Raw genomic sequence first — 23,745 nt, forward strand, 5'->3', positions numbered from 1 at the left:
GTCAGCAAGTCCACAAAGAAGCAAATACAGGAATTGGTTCTTTGTCATCTTTTTTCTTTCTTTTTTTTTTTTTTTTTTTTGCTATTATCTATGTCTGTGATTTAAGTCATAGTTTCTCTGAAATAAAGCTTAAGGAAAATGCACATATTCATCCATTTGAAAATTATTGAGTATAATTTGGTTTTTAACTAAGCTACAATCATCTTTTTGGCTTTTTCTTGGAAACATGGTTGCCATGATTCTCTTCTGCACGTGCATGGAGATGTGCTCCCTCGCGTCTCCCTAACCCCGCCTGCAATGCCATGGTCCCTAGCCTCTGCCTGCCATGCTGTGGTCATTTGTTTTCATCTTCCAGTGACATCAAGAATGTACTGGAACTTGTGGGTGAACCAGACATCACGTGTATGAAATCTCATAGGGAGGGTTTAGCATCCTGTGGAGAGTTGTTTCCTGCAACGAACGTTCAGAGTTGATGTGGAGGACATAGCGGCCGTGTCCTTTTGGTCTTAGGGTTAGTTGCATCAGGAGCAGCCTTATAAAACACGCAGAATCCTTCATCAGACGAGCGAGGGAAAATGACATCTGGCTGGCTGCCAGTATCCCTCACGTATCTTCTTCTTCTTCCTGACCCAGGGAACCTTGGCCACCATTCAGTCTCTCCTTGCTCTGACAGTTCACTGGCACCAGGACAGGAACAGAAGACCAGCTGTTTTACACTGAGAGCTTTTATGATAAAGGTGCTATCGTATCTGATTTGAAACCTGATTTTTTTTAAAAGGCAATAACTTATCAAGAATTGCATTTATGTGCAACTCTATGATTGAGCCAGACATTTCTTTCTATGCACCCCAATGCCAAATGGGCATCATTCAGAAATCTCTTACACAGGTATTTTATCTCTACAGAGACGCCACTCTGCTTCATTCTGCAGGCTAGTTCCCTGTAGAGTTGGGAGGAATTTTTGTTTTCTACAACTCAGCGACTCTGACAGGCAGTTTTGTGCATTCTTAAGTTCTTTTGTCTACACACACAAGCATGGGGATCCTTCCCCACAGAAAAAAACTGCACGTGACTATTGTCCTTCCATGGTTATCTGAAGACCCAACCCAGGGGCAGAAACTGAGTGAAGCAAACGCTCCTTGACATTTATGTACCTTGGATACCTAATGAAGCACTCTTCCAAGAAATTATCACAATGTGCCCAGACGAGAATTAGAATTAGGGGAAAACCAATCACAATTTGGTTGGCTCGGCTTTTATCATTTCAGAGAATGATATTGAACATGTCAGAGATTCCCAGATTTCATTGTGCCTTTTCTACCTCAACATTACAGAGAAGTGTAACCACAGCAATTGCCTACTGTCTGCCCTGAGATCTATTTCCACAAACTTCCATTACATCAGACTCACTGCAGGACAGGTGAGCTCAGCACAGATTACTTCCTGAAACTGATCCTCCCCACGATAGTGGAACATTCTATGGGATGGGTACTCCTAGTGTCTATATGTCCTCTTATCCCACTAATACTTCTTGAGGTTCCAAATTATGCTACTTATCACTCAAGGTATTAGATATAGAACAGTGCACAAAACAGACCAAGCCCCTGCCCTCGGGAAGTTTATATCCCAAGGCAGAGAGACAAATGACAAAGAGCAAGAAGAAGGAGTATATCAAGTGCTCAATGTCAGCTCAATGGAGGAAACTAGAGCAGAGAAGACAGTCAGGGAATGTGAGGTGTGGGGCAGGATGGCAGTGTTGAATAGGATGTCTGAAAGCATATATGTATAAATTAAAATTTTATAAATATTTTTACATGAGATTTTAATATATTTGGAAAGTTTTGCATGGAGGGGTTTTTGTGTTTATTTCCATGTTTATTTTTAGTGGTTACAGAGGGAAGCTCATTGAACAAAAATGGTGCTACGTTCCCCCTTTATTCCTATGCAATCCAGAAATTCACAGAGAAACTATTTGCATGGGAATGAGCTGGTACTAAATGAACTAATGAGTGAATGAATGAAATGATGAGTTCACCAGAGAGAAGTTTCAAATAAGAGAGAACTAAGTTCTCATCCTTGGGAGGGTGCAACACCTAGGAGAGCACCAGCAAAGGCTGGTGTTGCCAACAAGGAGAGCAAAGGGACTGAGTGAGGTTCAAGAAAGGGCAAGTGGAGAACAGATTTGAAAGCTAGAGAGATCAAAGGAAACAGGAAAAGGGCCCCTGGATCTGATTAGTGGAGCACTATCAGTAGGCTGGGGATTGGGAGCCCGTCACAGAGGGCAGGTCTTGTCCACAGGAAAGGATTCCAGGCTTGAGTTCAAACTGTAATGCACTCTTTTAGATGCATCTTTATGGAAGACAAAGATGAAGACGGAGGAGGAGAAGGAGGAGGAGGAGAAGGAGAAGAGAAGAAAGAAGAAGAAGAAGAAGAAGAAGAAGAAGAAGAAGAAGAAGAAGAAGAAGAAGAAGAAGAAGGAGAAGAAGGAGGAGGAGGAGGAGGAGGAGGAGGAGAAGAAGAAGAAGAAGAAGAAGAAGAAGAAGAAGAAGAAGAAGAAGAAGAAGAAGGAGGAGGAGGAGGAGGAGGAGGAGGAGGAGGAGAAGAAGAAGAAGAAGAAGAAGAAGAAGAAGAAGAAGAAGAAGAAGAAGAAGAAGAAGAAGAAGAAGAAGAAAGAAGAAGGAGAAAGGAGAAGGAGAAGAAAGAAGAGGAGGGGGGAGAGAGGAGAGGAGAGAAGAGGAGAGGAGAGGAGAGGAGAGGAGAGGAGAGGAGAGGAGAGGAGAAGGAGAAGGAGAAGGAAGAAAAGAAAACCAAGACAAATTTTGAGAAGCAATACAATATATTGTAAAGACCGTTGGATGGTCTAGAAGACCCGGGTGATCCATGACAGCTCCATGACCACCTGTAAAATTAAGGTAATGCTTGTTGTGCTCCTAGAGGAAACAGGAGCCAAGTGAAACTTCTTTGCAGCTGGGAAGTGCTGTGAGCTACCAACTATCCTCGTCACTAGGTCTTTCTCTGATACTGGGCTGGGCTCAGCGCATGTTGCTTCTTTTGTTTTACTGACAACAAAACCATCTTATCGCGCAGAAATTCATGGGAGGCTGTGACATGGTGAAGGAAGGTTCAGGGTCAGAAGATCTCTGTTTTCATTCTCACTTGACCAGTGAGTGGTTTCCAAATACATCGAAGACTACATTGCTCCATTCCTAAAATTTCTCCTCATTGGACAGGTTGGCAAGACTTCTGTGGTCTGGTTGGTGTCTTCCCGCCCGTCAAAAGTAGCCCCTTCACCTGCCCTCCATAGCCCCTCCACCTAAACACCCATGTGTGCCCAACCCCAGCATCTTCCTGAGCCTAGCTTATGTCATCACCCCAGCTCATGCTTCCTTCCTGTCTCGCCATTCCACCCAGGACCCAAGTCACAGCCTGGCCTCTACTTTCTGTCTTTCCTCACTTGGAGTGAATTGCTCTTTTCTTCACACTTTACTTACTATATATCTTTCTTCCAGTTGATTGTTCACATATTTGTGTTTACTACTATACCGGAAGCCACTTTTTAAATATATATATATATTTGCATTTATTCTATGCAGAATTTACTGCTGGGCCATAAGTTTTTGTTTCTTCAGTTTCTTCTGGGTTATCTTTTTCTTCCGTGCAACCTCCTCTTCTGGCTTAGGAACGATCTGCTCTTTTTCAGTAAGAATCATCTTGATGTGGCAGGGAGAGCTCATGTATGGATTATTCCAGCCATGAGCCCTGTAAGTTCTACGTCGCATCTTGGGAGCTTTGTTCACCTGGATGTGCTCAACAATCTGAGAATCTACATCTAGACCCTTACGTTCAGCATTGCTCTGTGCATTTTTAAGCATGTGCAGTAAAAATTCAGCACTCTCCTTGGGCCACCTACCCTGTGTCCAGCCCCATTGTTTGGCCTGCGCACACCTACCAACTCCACCATTGTAGCGATAGAATGACACACATGCTTCTGCAAAGTGACATCTTTCAGATACTTGGTGGCTTATTGGATATGCATATCCTTGATGGCCTGGGGAGTATCACGCGTGCTCTTAAAGTGAACATGAAGATTTGAACCTCTCGATTTGCATGATTCTGTAGGGTTTCAACTGGGTCCAGCAACTAGTGAACCATTTTTGGAGGTCACCTCAGGCTGCGTGGGGGCTGGAAGCCACTTGAGGACGAGACTGAAGCATGTTTGTCAGGGCCATCCATCCTGTCACCAGTTGTGCCCCAACCATTAGTGTCTGTGGGGGCACTGAACACAGGAATGGCTCTGCCCTTCAGTTATCACTGGCCTCGGCTTGACCCCCTGTGAGACGAGGCTCCTGGGGAAGAAGACCCCCAAAGACCCATTCCAGCCCTGATGCCTAAAGTTTCATGATCTCATCTTTTCCCAGACTCTCCGTTCTTCCCATCCTAATCCATGTCCATGCATTTTGAGAAAGCACGTGGTGAATAATGATCACACATACAAAACTGGAATTGAAATAGTGATTTGCTAGACAAACACACACAAAATCTGGACACAAGTGTGAAGTGTGAATCCTTGTCTGAGCATCTGGCTTCAATTACCAGGGTCAGGACAGATTTAATTCTATAGTCACATGTTTCAAAATTATTTTTAATATATATTTATTCACAAGCTCAAACTCTGTGCTCATAAGAATGATGGACTAGCAAGGGAAAAAAAATGTTTGCCCGTGGGTCATGAGATTTACACATGGCTTTATATATATATAAAGTTTAAATCACTACCTAAAAATGTTGTTTTTCCCTTTCTCCTTGATGAGAAAACTGCAAAACTGGCTGGAATCCTATAGCAGAGAGGAGAACGCATCCTATCTTGTATTTTCCTCATGCCATCTAATGAGCGTGGCAGTGCTGTGGGCTGCACTGAGTATTACTTTGCAGGTTCTTGTTACAGTAAAAGTTAATGCTGTACTGAAATCCTGCTTAATATTTACACTTGTGTGAGCCATCGAGATGATGCATTATCTTAAGTGCATTGCCTCACCGTGTCTGTGATTCAGCATCATTAGGCCAGGATGAGATCATTTTAAAAGGAAGATTTAAAAGAAATCAAGGTTCTGGGAATTGATGGGGAAGAGGGAGAGACTGTGCTAATGATACTGAGCATTTTATTCAAACCTTTTGGCACAGAGAGCTTCGTGTGGCTCTTGCTGCTGCTGCTGCGAGCATTTCAGCTCGTGGGATTGTATGATGGTTGACACACAGTCATTATTGGATCAAAACTTGGGACCTACATGGGGAGACATTGAGGTTATGAAATGTCAAACGATGTGACTCCAGAAGGAAGAGCCCCTGTTATCAAAATTTTATATATTTTTTTCCCAAAGCAACTTTTTGAAGAATTAAAGAGGAAAATATTTCTGGCATCATTGAATCCTCTAACATTTTTATTTTGTGTATGGTAGCCTCCTCTTACCCACTCTACGCCTTCCAGTAGATGCCCAAACCATGGATGGTACAAAACCTATATTCCCTATATGCACTATGCGTTTTTCCTGAACACACATACCTATGACAAGGGCTAATTTCTAAAGTAGGTGCAGTAAGAGGTTAACAATAACTCATAATAAAATGAAAACAATTAGAACAAAATACTGTAGAAAAAGTCATATGAATGTGGTCTCTCTCTCCAAATATCTCATCGTCCTGCGCTCACCCTTCTTGGGATGATGTACGATGACAAAATCCCCACATGATAAGATGAAGCGAGGTGACTGACATAAGCATTGTGACCTAGTGTTAGGCTACTGTTGACCTACTGCCTATAATTCAGAAGGAAGGTCATGTGCTTCTGGGCCATGGTTGACCTTGGGAAACAAAACCCATAAACAACAAAAATGCAGATAAGGGATAACTACTGTACTTGGCATCCAGTAGGTCCTGAATAATCTCACTTCCCTTGGCTCTATGACACATGCTCCCTAGTGAACTGATCTTGGATAATTTCTCTGCATTAATCAACATTAACCATATTTTTAGCAATGTTAAGGATGCAGACTTCTAACTTTATTGCAAACACACATTGCCAGAAAAACCGTCGCTCTTGGATCATTCAGTCTTGGCTTCTTGTTAAGAAACTCTAAGTTTGAGAATAAGATGGATATTTCTGTTGCCAGGGGAGAGGGCAGAGGACAAGTTGTTATTTCCAAAATGTACCAACCAGGGAATACGATACGGATGTCGACATTTTAGTAGAATTGAACAAGTACTTCATGGCGACAAAGGGTTATGCCTCCAACTTTTCTTGGTGATCTTTCCTCGGCTCCTGCTCATAACTACCCACACGCCCTTCTCCCTCCCTCCCTCAGATCTGAAGAGGTCTTAAAGAGTGCCTTTTCCATCTTTCACAGATGTCCTTGAACAAGTAGGGGTTATAGACACAGCACTTCCCAAGTATTGAGCATGTGAGTGATTACAAGGCAGGTTGATGCACTTCAGTCTAGTTTAAGGTTTCCACTCACTCAGATGTAGCTTAACCGTAATTTCTTACATCTCCTGATCTCAGAACCACAAGAGATGCTCACGACCCCCGAGTTCACATCCAATGACAGGCTAGTCTCCAGGACTGCCCCCAGCTCTTCACCTCTGCACGCAGCCTGGTCCTCCCCAGGGGCAGAATACGACATGAAGACAGCTCCTAAAATCCTGGTGTCGGTGACTTCCACTCCTAAGAAGAGTTACCTGTACGCTTCCTCATCATCCGCAAACTTTTTTTTTTTTTCACCTTGAGCTCTTTTGTTGATAGATCTTAAAATAATTTGGTGTGACCCAAACTGGTTGAGAAACCGCATCTACAGGGAGTTGATCATGGGCAGTCTTGCAGCGTAAAGATGATACAGCTTTAGGAAGCGAAGATGTTTTATCTGGAGAAGAGAGCGCTCAGGTTACAAATGCTTACTGGTGTATGAGAGCGTAACTGGACTCACGCAGTGTGGCTCTGGATCACAGAACTGTGTTCAAAATCTGGAAGAAGGGATAAACTCAGCGACTTTTAAGGTCTCTTATAATACGGGGTATGGGATTTGCAAATCCCAGTGCAATGTGAAAATGGAGGTGCTGCTTAAAATAAGAAAAAATGTAATCAAAGATGCTAAAATATAATTTTATTTCATTTTTTTCTACTCTCTCTCTCTCTCTCTCTCTGTTGCCCTGTCCTGAAGGTTCTATTTCTTATTTAATGGCATACTCCTTGGGAATAGGAATCCAGTGGGGCAAGTACAGACCCCTAGGGGTGCCCTAGGCACCCCCAGCTCTGCCACTTGGTGTGCCTGCATGGCCATAGGTCCTCCTCATGCTCCCTCCCGCTGTCTGTGGACTGACGCTGTGCCCATGTCGGGGTTGGGAAGCTGAGCCAGGTATCTGCCTTCCCATGGATCCCCGTCCCCACCCAGGTGAGTGTCCCTCAAGAAACTGTAAGCCCTGTGCTGGGACACACTCTGTACTAGGTCGGGGCGGGTGAGAGGCTGACCTGCCAAGCTGTCTTCCAAGGGCTCTGTGGCTGCCAACCCAGGGCGGGGGACAGCCACCACTAGGCTTGTGTCCAGGCCTCTGCCAGGGTTGAGTGTAGCAATGCAGGCCACACAGGGGCTGGGAGAAGGTTGGGTGGGGCCCAGTGGGTCAGGAGGTAGGGATCACGCAGCCAATCACCCCTCCCAATGAAGTGGCTAGTTGTGGGATACCCCTGAGTCAAGGCCCAAACCCTCTGTGTGTGCTCCGTTGCACCATCCAATAGCACTTCAAAAACACAACTTCATGTGTATAATTATTAAGAATCTCAAGACACCACCAGCAGACCCTGAAACCCCCAGCGCTGGTGCCTTCTGGGCTCTAGGCCTCATCCCACTCTTCAGGGCCCATCTCTAGGGAGCAGGGGGTGCATGAGGGGTGTGAGCAGGCCTGTAGAGTCCGGCTGCCAGGCTACACTTCTGGGCTGTGAGTCACTAGTGAGCTGACCTCTTTCCCTTTGGGTTTAGTTCTCAGTGAAGCAGCAACATAATGACACCTGTCCCATAGCATGGCTTGAGCGCCACGCACACCGCATGTGCTGGGTGTTTGTACTCACCAATGGTGGTGTCACCGTCAGCTCTTTTATCCTTGTTTCTGATAAGATTGTCTTGTGGTCCATTGTGTGGTCTGGATTATTCAAGATTCATCAAGAAGGCCTAGTCTCTGGTCCCTCTTCGTATGTTTTGTCACCACCAAATGCCTTGAGGAGGGACACAGAGAGTCATTGGATATCAAATATCTGCAACGGGGAAAAGAATATATGAAAACTTAAAAGTTAAATAGAGCAGATGTTAAGATTGGAGAGAAGAGGCATGGCTTCTTGTACTCGGCCCGACCCTCGCTCCATGTGACTTCTCTACCAAACAAGGTGCCGCACCTGCACCCCAGGAAGATTGGGGCCACTCTGTAGAGCACTGCACATGGGCTGGTCATCCCGCACATCTCTGTGCCCCCTTTCCTTTCAGAAATATCCTCTGTGTGTTTGTGTTGCCATCTTTATGGCCACCAATTAACGGTCTATCGGCTGCCCCACGTGTCTCTTTGTCTGTTAGAAACAAACACAAGAGTGAAGGTTTTAGGCCTGACAAATTTTGTTTGGCTAGCCTGCTTTATACTTTCAGATGTAGACACGTTAAAATCTTCTCCTATGACTAGAATTTAATTCCTTATAATTTTATCATTTTCTTTAGACTTCATATATTTTGACATTCGATGGTCAGGGGCATAAAAAACCTGATTTCACAACTCCTTGGCAGCTAAATGTTCATTTTAGTATTGCATAAGATTCATTTTTATTCTAATCTCCCCGACATTATCATTTTACACCACTTTACATTTGCTTAATATTTATAAGGCATAACTTATCATTCAGTGTTTTGCGTGTTTTAATTTTATCTTAAGCTAGTTGTTTACACACCGAATCAGATAGTCTTCTAATTACTTAGTGTAAGATGGTTACGTTTACTGTTACAACTGATTGATATATTTGGAATTATTTCTACTGTCTTAAGTGTTTTTCTATTTTTACCTTTTTCTTTGTCACTGCGTTCTTCTGGATGGATAGTTTTCTATAATACTTTATCCCCTCGGAGGGTTTTGCTTCTATTCTTTTAGAGGGACTTGTATATTATTGACAGACATAACTATATTGTTTGACTTCTGATTATGGTTATTTGGTATTTCTACCTTCCTCCTGACTCTAACTACTCATTGACTATTCCTTCCTACCATGCTATTGCTGCTTAGAGGTTTATTTTCAGTTCTTTATAGTAAGAAATTGTTTTCTGTGAACAATGAATGATCCCAAGCATATTCAATTTGTGGGCTTATGATTATTCTTTAAACCGCACCTTCTTCTTTTGCTGGCCCTCCCACACACTAACATAGACTCTGTCCTAGTTTCTCTGGTGTGGGTGTGTGTGGGGAGCAAACTCCCATCATTAGGGTCTGCTCAAAAATATCTTTATTTCGCACTACCACTTTTTAAAAAAAAACTCCATGCTTGAATTTTAGATGTTAATGGAAAGTTCAAATAGTTAAAAATCTTACTTGATGTGTAACCGCCTTCCCTAAGATTGGTATTAGTGATACTACTTTGAAATGTTCCAAGTTTATAATGTCGAAGTGTCTGTGATGTGAACATGCATAGTTTGGGTTCTATGTTTAAATAACTTCATGGCGCCTCAGCAGCAACTCTTTGATGATAGTTTCCCCTCCTTTGTGTTATTTGTATTCCTTTCTTGGTTCCTTGGCTTTCACCTTCATTAGACACTTCCAGATGCCCTTCCTCTTGCATGCCCGTAACTGTACACACAGCTCTAGGCTGATGGGTCTTCAGCTGCGTGAGGACACGTCCCCATTTCTTACTTAACTGGGATCCACTATTTCTAGTGAGAGGTATGCTATTCGTCTAATTGAAGTTCGTTGGAGGTAGTTTATTTTTATTTATTGTGCTTGGGTGCCCTTTCTAAATAAAAATTGATCTATCTTGAATCTTTTAACAAATTAGTAATTATTTCTTATTCTTTCTCTGGTACCCACTTTACCCTCTGGTGGGATTTTTATTAAAGGAATGTTGGAGCCCTATGATGATTGTTCTTCTCCGATTGACTTATTTCATTCAGCATAATACGCTCCAGTTCCATCCATGTTGAAGCAAATGTTGGGTTTCACTCATAGTGGAATATAAGAAATAGTGAAAGGGATTATAAGGGAAAGGAGGGGAACTGAGTGGGAAAAATTAGAGAGGGAGACAAATCATGAGAGACTCCTCACTCTGGGAAATGAACAAAGAGTTGTGGAAGGGGAGATGGGTGGGGAGATGGGGGATTGGGGATGGGCACTGAGGAGGGCATATGATGGGATGAGCACTGGGTGTTATACTAGATGTTGGCAAATTGAATTTAAATAAAAAATGTAAAAAATATTAAAAATAAAGGGATGTTGGAGACATTCTTCAGTGGTTAGAGAAATAGTTGGGAAGGAAACCTATTCTTCTGTTTCCCACGACAGTGCTCATTAAAGGAATAATAAACTCTGTGTTTCTCTGTGTGAGTCTCTTGAACGGGCTGTTAGTCTTCTTTTCATTTCACAAATTCTTGTAAGCTCTCCAGCCTTCACAATGCCCCGTGCGTGGTAAGCAGAATCCCAAGAGTGGCCCACAGCTGTGAAAGCCTTCCCGCGTTGAATGCAGGTAGAGACCGTGGATGCAACGGCACGGCTCACCTGGGTTGTAAATGAGGGCTTATACGGCTAAGGGGAGAGTCTCTGAATGGGCACAATCCAATCACTTCTGTCCCTTAAACGCAGAGAGGTTCTTCTGGTTATTAGCCGAAGAAGTCTGAGAGATTCAGAGCACAGAGGAAGCTGGTGCACCGTCACTGGCTCACAAGAGGGAGGCTGCCCTGTGGGAAGGAATGCTGGCGGCCTAGACCAGGACAGAGCTGCCCCTGTCGACCAGCGAGTAAACCTAGACCTGTGGGACCTCCAACTGCCGGTGACAGGGAGCTGGACTCTGCCAACAACCCCAATACATTGAAAATGGAGTCTTTCCCAGGTGCAGTGATTTCTCCTTGTGATAGCCTCGGTAGATAGCCAGGAGAGCCCACCGGGCCTCTCACATGAGATTAAAGAGGTGTTCCTTTAAGCATCTAAATTTGTAATAATTTATTAACACAGTAATGGAAAAACTGATACTTCATCTCCTACACTAAAAATAAAAATAAAAATAAAAAAATCAATGTCTATATTCTCCTTCCTCAAATTTGTAATGGACTCTTTTAGTAGTAATTGGGTACTAGTACCAGCAACACTCAGACTGGTGGTAATTTAGACCTGTTTCATTTAAGCGGTTTGTTGAAACACTCTTTTGATAGTGATATAAAGACAAAAGTTTTTCTATCAAAAGTTGAGTTTCTGTCCTTTGAATACCCCCCCCCCCCATATTTACCCTTAGGTCATAGTCTTCTACAGAATTAACTCCATCTAGAGAGAAGTCCTCTTCTGGTCATTTCCTTTGTGTTTCTCAACATTAAATTACTGTTAATATGTTTGGGTTATTTGGTTTGTCGTCATTTAGAGTATATTTTAATTCTTCTCTCCTTCTCTGTCCATTGGTGACTATCCTTTCCTGTCTCTGGAGCTTGCATTGCTTCCACCTGCCCTCTGTGCTGCCCGGTGCAGAATCTCACCTTAGGACCGTCAGTTGGGGGCTTGGTCTCAGTGCCGTTTGGGGATGTCACGGATCCACTTATAATAAGCCTGTGGGAATTTTGGCTCAGCCCCATGTCTAAAGGCTGTCCTATGTCCCCTCCTTCTCTAGACACAATTTCAATAAGCCATTGGGCAGAGCCTGGGTGGCTCAGTCGGTGAAGCACCCACCTCCTGATTTCAGCTGAGGTCGTGATCTCAGGGTCCTGAGATCCAGCCCGGCATCAGGCTCCGCTAAGGGAGGTGTCTGCCTGCGATTCTCTTCCTCTGCCCTCCCTTGCTCTCACACTCTCTCTTCTTTTCTCTCTCTCTCCCTAAAATAAATAGATCTTTTTTTTTTTTTTTTTTAAAAGCCATTGGGGAAGGTGAAATTAACAACTGCTTTTGGTTTTCAGGTCCCTTTTAAGATAAGCAAATACTTTATCTAGCATCTGGCACTGAGGGGCAAGCCTGCAAGGAAATGCTCTATTTCCTTTTACACCACTTTGGGGCTGCTCCACAAACCTCGTGGATGTCAAGCTCCAGCCCCATTTGCCTTTTTGGAATGTTAAATCGGGCTCACAAAAAAAAAAAAAAAAAAAAAGTAAGACCCTGTTTTAAAGCTCGCCTTGCTGTTACTGTCTGAAAATATTTCACCTGTCAACATGCCTGGAGCAGAGTAGCTGGTCGGGAGGTGAACCCCTAAGCCACCTCCCCTAGAAGGCACAGGGACTCCACCTTTGTCCCTTCACTGTTCTCGGGAGCAGAAATGATAACACCCGGCCCCTGCTTAGCTCAGGAGTTTGTCAAGACTGTCATATGGGAGGAGGTATCCAAACATGCTTTGAAAACTGTAGCATTTATGAAAAAATGTTAAGAAGTTGCATTGGAAGTCCTCTGTGTTGACTTGTATCCATCACTGAAGGCTGGAAATGTCACATGCGAGGGGTGGTAACAGCCTCTTACCTAAGAAGATGCAATGTGGGTGCTGAGGGCACCAGGCAGTGAGCTGGAAAAGTGTAGAGACAAGTCAAGGGCTCAGTCTGCGCTGAGTGTGCTCTCCTTGACACTTGTCAAAGGCAGTCACAAATTTCATGTACTATAGGGTTTTGGTACAAGTCTGTGAAATGTCCCCTGAACACTCAGAATCTATTCAGACAAGCTGGGAAATAGTTTCAGATCGTTTTTAATGGAGAATTACATGAAAGAGCATGTTTACTTCTCATGTGGCTTTGCAGCTGGAGAGGAAAAAAAAAATTAAAAGAACTCTCGGGATATATGTTGGATACAAATAGACTTGTTTCCAGACAGCCAAGTGGTAGGTTTTTATTAAGAGGGACCAGATGTTTTTAGGCAGGGAATGAATTTATTCTGTTTCATTTTTCATCCAAATAACACAGAACCTTGAATATGCAATGTTACCAGATGGACCTGACCCAATATCCTTTATGCAGAAAAAAGAAAAAAAAAAAAAAGCAACCTTATAAGGAGCTGAGGCTTATGTCTCAGAAAGGCACTCTGCAGAAATGGGGTCAGCCTGGCCAGGGGAGTCCAGGACACTGAAATCAGGCTGATCCCAAAGGGAGGAACAGGTGCTTCTTTCCATAAATGATCAAAGTTGCTCACAGCACACAGCCACATGCATAATATAGAGAATGTGGCCACGTGGGACGGATCACAAGGGCTGGGGGTTGAAAACAGTAGTAGAATATTGGTCCATCCCAAGGACAGGGGACGAGCACAGGGATTTGGGGATGTCACAGGGAAGTGCACATACATGCCATGCTGTCAATGCACAGAGGCCTGTGGTTTGCGTTAAATATTTCTAGAAGCAGAAGTAGGAACTCAGCTATGACATCTGGTTTCAGGGTTGGGACCCATGTTCACTGGAAGTGACAAAAACAAGGAACAGCCTGGACTCCAAGCCAGGGGACAAAGGAAACTCTTTTCTTTTTTCTTTCTTCTTTCTTCTTCTCCTCTTCCTCCCTCCCTCCTCCTCCCCTCCCTCCTCCTCCCCTCCCTCCTCCTCCCCTCCCTCCTCCTCCCCTTCCTCCTCCTCCCTCCCCTTCCTCTTCCCTCCTCCTCCTCCTCCTCCTCCTTCTTCTTCTTCTTCTTCTTCTTCTTCTTCTCCTTCTTCTTCTTCTTCTTCTTTCTTCTTCTTTCTTCTTCTTCTTCTTCTTCTTCTTCTTCTTCTTCTTCTTCTTCTTCCTCTTCCTCTTCTTCTTCCTTCTTCCTCTCCTTCTCCTCTTCTCCTTCTCCTCCTCCTCCTCCTTGTCTACCTTCCAAGGACCATGCAAGGGTTTGCATGCTATTAAACTTAATAATAATTCTGTAATAAAACATCACTGTCCTGATCACCAAGGGGGAGCAAATGGGAAAGAAGATGAATTGTAAGGTTAAATGTGTATTTACACAGCCTCAAACAGCATCCGAGACATTAATTGGTGTTAGACTATTGTAAATGTGCTGTTTTTACACTGTCTGAGAACCTCGATTTCTGAAATCTCGATCAATTTAGGCTGCTGGACACAGGCAAAGAAATATCAGCAAAGAGAGCTCTATTTCCTTTCATGACTGCTTGAACATTGCCTGATTTTAACCCAAACACAGCTCTCTCTTTTACTATGTTACACAAAAGGGTGAATAATGGTGAACATCGACCAACAGTCTGAGTTTTGCCAACTTTCTCTGAGAGCAAACTTCTCAGTCTTCCGAGTGACTTCAGATGGAAGTTTGATAGTTTTTTGATACTGGATAAATTGAATACTTTGATATTCGGTAAATAGTTTGCCACAGCATCACAGGGCACTGTGATTCCTGGGCTGCCTACCTTCCAACTAGTAAACCGGTGCCACGTATCTCAGTTTCCTGTTTGTTGGGGAAGTATCCTTCGTGTTTGTCAGGATGCAGGCTGGGCTATTGTAACGAAGAAATCCAAAGATCCAGAAGCTTAGGTTCAGAGCTGTAGGGTAACATCCTGGGAGTGGGCTTTGGCAGGAGCTTCTGCCTTGCTGGCTCCTGCGCAAAAGGGGGGTGACAGTCGGGGAAATTACCTCAAGGTGCTGATATGGAAACTGCACACATGCCTTCCCCCAGTGGACCAAAACACCACCCCTTGACTTCACCTGCCTTTAGGGAGCCCTAGCAATGCAGTCAGTAGTTGGGCAGCACCTGCCAGTGGAAACAAGGGAGTTCATTCTTCTAAAAGGGAAAATATCAAAAAGAAAGGGGGGACAGTTGCAAGTGCCTGCCATCTAGGCCTTCTTTTCTCTCACGGGCCCAGGATCCTGGCATGAGAGCATTTAGAATACTTTATTATAATTGTTTATTTAATGATTTGTTGTGTCATCCCCGTCTAGGTTCCAGCAGAGGCTGGGCCTTTTCCTGGTTTCTTACCACTTAGCAACTGATCTGGTGGGTGGGGTGGACTTTATCAGCTCTCAGAAGATTGTGTTGAAGCCACACCTATTTAGTGTAGTCACAGTTCAATGTTACAGGTAAGGCACTGATGTTATTAGCTGGGTACATGGGAAGAGACTCTTTGCAAAACGCTCTGCAAGATAATCTGAAACATGCGCTATCTTAACTGAAGATTTCTGATTTTTAAGTGCATTTATATTTAAATATGTTCAATCACCAAGATGATTGATTTTTTAAAAAGATTTTATCTATTTATTCATGAGACTCACAGAGAGAAAGGCAAAGACATAGGCAGAGGGGGAAGCAGGCTCCGTGCGGGGAGCCCAATGTGGGACTTGATCCTGGGACCCCGGAATCATGACCTGAGCTAAAGGCAGATGCTCAACCACTGAGCACCCAGGTGCCCCTTTAATGTAACATCTTATAGTACAACATTGATGGAGCTATTTTAGCACTTTTTCATTGTGTTAAAATAATCTGTTTTTTTGCCTTGCTTCTGGATGGGGAGCAGGCTGAGTGCCACCCTGGTATCTCCAGCAAGTGGCAAAATCGATGAGATACAGCAGGCGGCCACTAAGCATCTGCTGAAGGAATAACAGAACAGATCATCGAATCAACTAAACCTGATGGGTAGACCGTCTCACACGCAGGTACCGGGCGGAGAGGCAGGTATTCCCAAATTGTGTACAATCTCTTAAGCAGGTTGATTTCTTCCCAGTGTACCTGATACATGATTTTCTTTCTTTTTAAACCAGGCAATTTCTCATGATTCGGTTATTTTCAATTCATTCCTCGGAAAATGGCCAAGAATGACCAAGCACCATCTTGATCACCCAGTGAGCTGTGGAAACCCTAGAGATGGGGCCCTTCTCCTGTACAACTGACATCTCATCTTTACATCTATGTAAAGCGTCTGTACATGTGGGGACGCCTGGATGGCTCAGCGGTGGAGCGACTGCCTTTGGCCCCGGGGTGTGACCCCGGGGTCCTGGGATCGAGTCCCAAGTCGGGCTCCCTGCATGGAGCCTGCTTCTCCCCCTGTCTGTGTCTCTGCCTCTCTCTCTGTGTCTCTCATGAATAAATAAATGAAATCTTTAAAATAAATAAATAAATAAATAAATAAATAAACAAACAAACAAAATGTCTGTATATGTAACATACATAATATTGTATATTATATAGCTATAACTATAATATACATTATATGTAATTATACATGTCATGTATTATGTACCTACATTATATATTATATGCATTTATGTATTATCTGTATTAAAATAATACATTTATATATTATTTATTATTATATTTTGATAATAGGACAATATAATATAATGCAGTATCCTTGATAGACGTTTTATTATGCACAACTTATATATCATATATATAAACATTACACACAGGTGCGCACACACATCTGAATCGGAGACTTTTGCACTTTGTTACTCGGATAATCCCACCTTTTGGCTGCCCGGCCTTTCATTCCGGGGCCTGAGGGACACTGTCTATTCTGGAAGTGGCGGTGGCTCACAGGCTCCGGGCTCCAGCACAGCTGGGGGAGATGACAAGGCGCTGTCCAGGCGGCGCGGCTGCGGGGGGCTTCCTGCTGGCTCCGGAATCCCCCTCCCACGAGGGGAGGGGAAGGAGGGGCCTGGAGGGCGCGGGGGCGGTCACACACCTGTGTGTGCACACGCGCCACCCCCAGACACAGGCACGGGCACCACCAACCACACACGCGTGCACACGCGCCACCACCCCTGCACTCATGCCCACGTGCCACCCCCCACACGCGTGCCCACATGCTGCCACCCACATGGACGTGGCCATGCACCACCCCCCACACGCGTGCCCACGCGCCACCACCCACACATATGCACACCTGCCACCACCCACACAGGTGTACTCACACACACCTACACATGCGTGCACACGCGCTACCACCCACACATGCACACTCGCCACCACCCATACACACATGCCCACGTGCCACCCCCCCACACGTGCCCACGTGCCATCCCCCCCACACGTGCCCACGTGCCACCCCCCCCACACGTGCACACATGCCACCACCCACATAGACGTGGCCACGCCCCACCCCCCATATGCGTGCCCACGCGCCACCGCCCACACATGTCTACACACACGCGTGCCCACGCGCCGCCACCGTCACACTCGTGCACACGCAGGTGTGCCAGGGCAGCGGGGAAGGGCGCAGGGCGGGCGGAGCGCGGGAGCCCACGGGTGCTCCGCGGGGCCTGGGGCGGGAGCAGGCGGCCAGGGCAGGTTGGCCTGACCTGCGGGGGCTGGAGCTGTCCAGGGTGCTGGGGCGGCGGGCTCGGCGGGGAGGGGGGCAGGACCCCTCAGAGGAAAGGGCCACCTCGCCTTGGGATGCCGGGCGCCTTCCCCTCGGCTTCTGGAAGGCAGCCCGTGCTGTGGAAGGAGCACGTAACTGAGGCCCAGTCTGCACCCCACGTGCAGCGAGTTTCTTCTGCGGCTGCAGGCGGTTGGTGGCCCTGCCTCAGTGTCCCCATCTGTGTGCATTTTGAAGTGTGTGCCCTTCTTGCTCCTTCCTCCAGGGAGCCCTGCGCAGCAGGCCGGGGAGGGGTTCTCTAAGACCACAGGCTCTAAAATGTTTATGCATCATTTAAAAACAACGCTCTATGACCTCTGACTCGGGGTGTGCTTCCCTGTGGGTATTTCTGCCCCTTATATTTGACGGCGTGTGATGTGAGGGGACTGACCCCTAGTCCGGTGTCTTCCCGGCAGGTGTGCGCTGGAGCAATGAGCAGAGGCAGCACCAGCCCGGGCCCAACACCTGTTAGAAGGTCACGTGTTCGTCTCCCAGGATGTTCCTCGAAACACTTGAGAGAGACACTTGAAAAGTCAGATTTTTTTCCAGAAAGGATTTTTAGAAGGTAACGAGTGTTGCCATTTCAGTCCCCATTATTCTCTGAAGTTGGTGATATCTGAGGTCGCTAATTTTTAATCTTTACTGATTTAAGATATGTGGTGGCCCTTGCACTTAATCTTAGCAGACCTTGAGATGAAAGGATATCCTATTATTTTAAAAGGCTGAGCCAATTTTTTTTTGAAAGAATATCTGCAGAACAGATAGGTGAAGAAGAATATTGCCTTAGAAAGTTAGGAATCTTGTAATGATTTCAAAGAAAGTATACATGATTATACATATTTTTAAAAATCACTAAATGAGAACTTGTCTAACCTTTTTCTTTTATGCGCACTTATCTTTCTGCTGCAACATAATAATTCTTTTTGGTACGATAGGATTTGGAAGTCTGAATCTCATGCAAGTTTTCCCATATTTAGGGAGTAATAGAGAACTGTCCTGATCTTTAAAATCCCTGGTGTGATTTTTATGAAACTATGGAAGTACTATCTTCTTTAAAATATGTTGAAAACAAGGGGGTCTCAGTAGCATTTGTTTTTTCACTAATTACTTTATTTTTGCCTCAACTAAAAGAAGCACCCCAGGCCCTCCCTTTCATGCATCCCATAAGTATATGGGATGTCCTTCCCACAATTGAGTCCCATGAATTTGAATTCTGTTTGATGAATTTCTGTTTCTTGTCTGAGGTTAGCATGTCTTTCTGTGACTTGGGCTACCTACAGAATGGCAGGGCAGCCTTTTGGGCCGGTGCTTGGAAATAGTAGGTAAAGTTTCCGAAACTAACCTTCGGAGTGAGCTCCAATCTCGCCACATGGAATCCACGCCGGGATTTGGCGGGCACCGGGCCCACCCAGAAGGAGGTTTGTCCCTGGGAGGCTGGAGGCTGGGGCTGGGGCTGGGGTCCCCAGCAAGGTGTGGGGAGGAGCTGAGCAGTCGGTTCTCTCCTCCGCTCTGGGAGGGGAGCAGAGTCCCATACCTGTCGCTGGCTGGCAAAGGGGGCATCTTTTTAGCCCAGCCTGAGGATGTTGGGAGAATGTGTAAAGTGAATTTTTCAAAAATAATCATTAGAGGCTTGTAATGTGTGTCCCATTCAGGAGCCTCATGCTGCGATGGCCTTTGGAGGGAGGGGAAATGTGGTGTTTCCAGAGCCTCTTTTCTCCCGACAAACACAGGCACACAAACAGCCCTCTCAAAGGGCTCTCTATCCTAGACAAGAGTTTTTGTTTTTGATGTTGGAATTTTAATGTCTTTGCTTTGCAGCATCTGCTGATTCCCCCACGGCGGACTCCCTTGCACGAATCCTAGAGATTTGAGATTTAACTTGTGGGGTTTCCTTTCTTTTATTGGGTGGGGGGAGCTTTTTCTTTTTCTTTTAATTTTATCTGAATAACTATTTCACAATTTTATGCAGAAAATATCACCTTAGGGCAGCCCGATGGCTCTGAAGGCACTGCCTTCAGCCCAGGGCGTGATCCTGGAGTCCCGGGATCGAGTCCCACATCCGGCTCCCTGCATGGAGCCTGCTTCTCCCTCTGCCTGTGTCTCTGCCTCTCTCTCTCTGGGTCTCTCATGAATAAATAAATAAAATCTTAAAAAAAAATCATCTTAAATTTTATTGACTATGTACATTGTTGTATTTAAAATAGTCTCATATACTTGTTAACTGTTGATCCAATGTACAAAGTTGCCGTTCATTGCATACATATTAACTGGTTACAGAAAGGGTCATAAGATACAAAATCTGCCAACTCTGGCCTCAAATCCTCTCCCTAATACTTGCCCCTTCTCACATAGTTTATAAAATCATTAGCAGAAACTTCAGATGTATCCATAATCCTCAGTATATGAGATTCTAATAATCTCCCAGTTATAATGATCCTATATTCCAGAGAGCTCAGGTTCAAATTTTTTTCTTTTTTTTTTTTTTAAGATTTTATTTATTTATTCATGAGAGACAGAGAGAGAGGCAGAGACACAGGCAGAGGGAGAAGCAGGCTTCCTGTGAGGACCCTGATGCAGGACTTGATCCCAGGACCCTGGGGTCACGTGCTGAGCCCAAGGCAGACACTCAGCTGCTGAGCCACCCAAGTGCCCCAGGTTCAAATTTTCCATGTGAATGCTCTCGCTTGTGATTGTCGAGATGTTCCTAACTTTTAGTTAAGGGAATGTTGTCACAATCTGTATTATCAATTGCTTTCTTTAATATAATCGACTTCTTCACAAATTGGCATTAATTGAAATGCCTAAGAGATTGAGTCCAACTTTGGAAACATGCCCTGAGCCCCTACGCCATGTGTGAAGGCTCCTGAGATGCTCAGGGAGGTGCAGCTTTGGATGTGGGCCCTGTCATCAAGGAGCGGACCGCTCGTTTCTACTCTCCTGCCATACTTGAAACAATTTTAAAAAATTTATTTAGACGTGATTAAAGAATTGGGAGTCAAAAAAAGAGAAATTTATATCCTTAATCTCATTCTAAATAGATTCTCTTCGCAGCCCAGTCGAATCCGAGTAGGAGAACACGCTGCTATCAGAGAGGGTATTTATAAAACTATGAGTAAGACATAAAAGGAAATTTCAAAAATGATTAAGCAATGGGTAATTAGTATTAAAGGAAGGACATTTTAGGAATGCACAGAATTCTTCCTATGAGGGATTGGATTACTTCAGGGCCTGTAACTAAAGGAACTTGCAGCATATTGGGTTCTGGATCCCTCAGCCAGCACATTTGTTGAGCATTTATGCATGCTATTTTTTTCTTCTGTGACTCCTTATCTTTCCCACTGAAATGTTGGCCAACATTATAAGCATGGAGTATTTAAGAACTTGGAGGAAAAATGCAGAGTTCATGGGTCCAACTTTCGGATTTCGTGAAGAGGAAACGGGGACCCTGAGAAATGAACGGACTTTGAGGTTCACGAAGTAAATGATTGGCAAAGCCAGCGCTTTCCCCATTACACGTCTTTCTATTAATCAGGACCTTGTCCTAATCAGTACTATGTCTAATGTATATTTTTCCTCTGGGGATTTCTGTCCATAGAAATCTTTTGATTTCATGAATGTTTCCCCGAGATTCTAGAATGTAAAACGCAATAAGATGGTAGAGGGCTAAATGAAAAAGGGAGATTTTTTTTTTCTAAAAAGGAGCCCCTTGTCATTCTGATAACACGCACAGTCCAACTAGTCTTCAGGAGGACAATACCCTACAGCTCTGTGGTTCTTCTCTAAGACGTGATAGTGCTGGGTTTCCAATGCGGTTGTGGAAGAGTGTGTGTGTGCGTGAGTGTGTGCGAGTGTGCAGCACCAGAGCTGCTCTCTACAGTAGGAATTTATGACAATTACTGCCTCGTAGGGATCATCAATCACCATTTCGTGGACTAGAACAAGAATGATGTCCAGCAGGAGGCTCGGAGAGCCGATTCGGTTCTGGGCTGGCCTGGTGGAGCTGGATCATCGTGTGTCTCTGTAACGTCTATAAACTCTTGCGAGACCGAGCGTGCCGACTAAACTCGAACTCTAGCAAACACAAGAGTTAGAACATTTCTAAAATTTTGAGGGAGAATGATTTAGAAACCTTACATCACACAGCCTCCAGCGCTGGGCACAGGTATGGAGAGGCAAATTTCAGCTTAATACAAAGAAGGCTTTTCTTGGATTTTACGAAATTTTATGAAAGTCAAGTGAGCTTCCTGGTGAAGCCAAAGATTTGGCATGTTTGAGGTTTGAAAAACAAGAAAGCGTTGGGTTCGGGGATGCCGTCGGAGAGCTTTCTGCACTGGATGGGATGTCCCACCTGACGACGGCGACCCATGTGCCTTCTTGGCCTACGAATGAAGCTGCTCCCTGTCCAAATACAGCAGAGGGGACCCCATGCCCTGGGCAGAGGCGGCACACCTGAGGGGGCCGGGGACAGGGAGGAGGACCCGCTGTGGTTTGCATATCCTCGCCGGAGCTGTGCTAACGAGCAAGCAGAGAAGTCCAGCTCATCAACATTCCTTCCCGCTCCAGGGTGACACATTGTATGGCAACGGATCAAAAGGGGCATGTCTGACACACAGGATGAGTTCCAACCTTCTGTGGACAGAATGAGAATTGGGATGGCTCCAAATTTGCCTCTGCGCATCAGGAGGATTCAGGTTCCTGCACGGACAGACCTTTGACACCCCAGAGGCTTCGATTTCTCCCCACTGAGCTTGGCACCGTACCGTTTTTGGTTGTAACACCCCCGACAGTCACGCGAATGCACACTGTCACTCTCCCCGCCGTGCCCACCGAGCATCCCCATCCCAGCCCCGAACTGCGGCTGTGCCGCGGGCAAGCCGGGACTGCGGGGGTCGGGGGCACCCCCTTGCCAGGGACCCCCATGGTTGGTGACTTGACCAGATCCATGTGTCCTGAGAGAGGGCCTTGTGCTCCCTGCCTCTCGCCCTGTCTCCTTGCCACATATTATGTTTTTATTGTAATATGATTAGATGCTATGCAGACTGTATTTTATATTAGCGCCTGTTCTATTCCAGTATGACATATTAAGCTATTCCACCATTGGATCTCTGCCCCCCGCCAAAGAAGGGGGACATGCCATGAAAATAAGCCAGCGGGTGTCCGTGCTGGAGCTCTGGAGGGCGCGGTAGCCCACGAGAGTCAGCCACTCCTTCCCACCCGGAGCACGTGCGTGTCCTCTCCCTGGCCAGTACGGACCCGTGACCTGCCTGGAGCAGGACCGTGGGGAGGGGGGGCTGTGGGGTGTGCAGGAGAGCACCGGGGCTCAGGAGCGTCGTTCCAAGGAGCCGGGCTGCTGGGGCCTGAGGTCTTGTTTGCAGAGCAGGTCACCCGCCCAAGGTCAAGTGGGCGCTGCTTCATGTCTTCATCAGTAACGGAGGAAGGATGAGGGAGGACCACCGGCTTCTACTCAGGGGTTGTTTTGGAGCTAAGACACCTGTATCCTCGTCACCTTCATTTACATCCTTTTTGGATTTTCTTTCTGCTGTTTCTCTCTTGGCCTTCTCCCTTTGCCTCTTTATATCTGGTCTTCCCTTTTCTCTTTCTTTCTTTCTTTCTTTCTTTCTTTCTTTCTTTCTTTTCTTTCTCTTTTTCTTTCTTCTGTCATTCTTGCTTTCTTCTCTAAGATTTCACGTCTTAAATTTCATGTTTTAGGCTCCAGAAGAATGAGGAGGAAGGTACAGAGGTTTCACACCTCCCCACCGTTGCCCACGTGGACACCCTCCTCACTGCCACGGGCCCCACTGGGTGGGACATTGGCTACCATCCTGAGTCACACACCGTGACACACCGGGACACAACACCACCATCAGCCTGGGCTCCCCAGGCTGGGCTCCCCCGTGTGCATCAGGGTGCCTTCTCGGTGCTGCTCGCCCTGTGGGTGCAGCCCTGCCCCTGCGCCCCGCACCTGCATCTGCACGCTCTCTCCCACTCTCTCCCATCCCTGCAGACGCCCATCTGGCCCTGCCTCAGGCCCCACACATTCCTGGATGCCAGCGTGTCCAGCCTGTCAGGACCCTGAGAGGATCCACTTTCAGCAGAGCCTCTGTGTCTTAGGCTGAGCAGGGAAATGCTTTCCAGAATGATTCCTCTGATTCTTATGATTCTCATGGGTTAACGCTGTGAACTGTATGAGCCTCCCTCATCCAACAGCCAGAGCCTCACGGGCCCGTCAC

The sequence above is a fragment of the Vulpes vulpes genome, chromosome 8 (genome assembly GCF_048418805.1).
Source record: "Vulpes vulpes isolate BD-2025 chromosome 8, VulVul3, whole genome shotgun sequence".
Lineage (NCBI taxonomy): Eukaryota > Metazoa > Chordata > Mammalia > Carnivora > Canidae > Vulpes > Vulpes vulpes.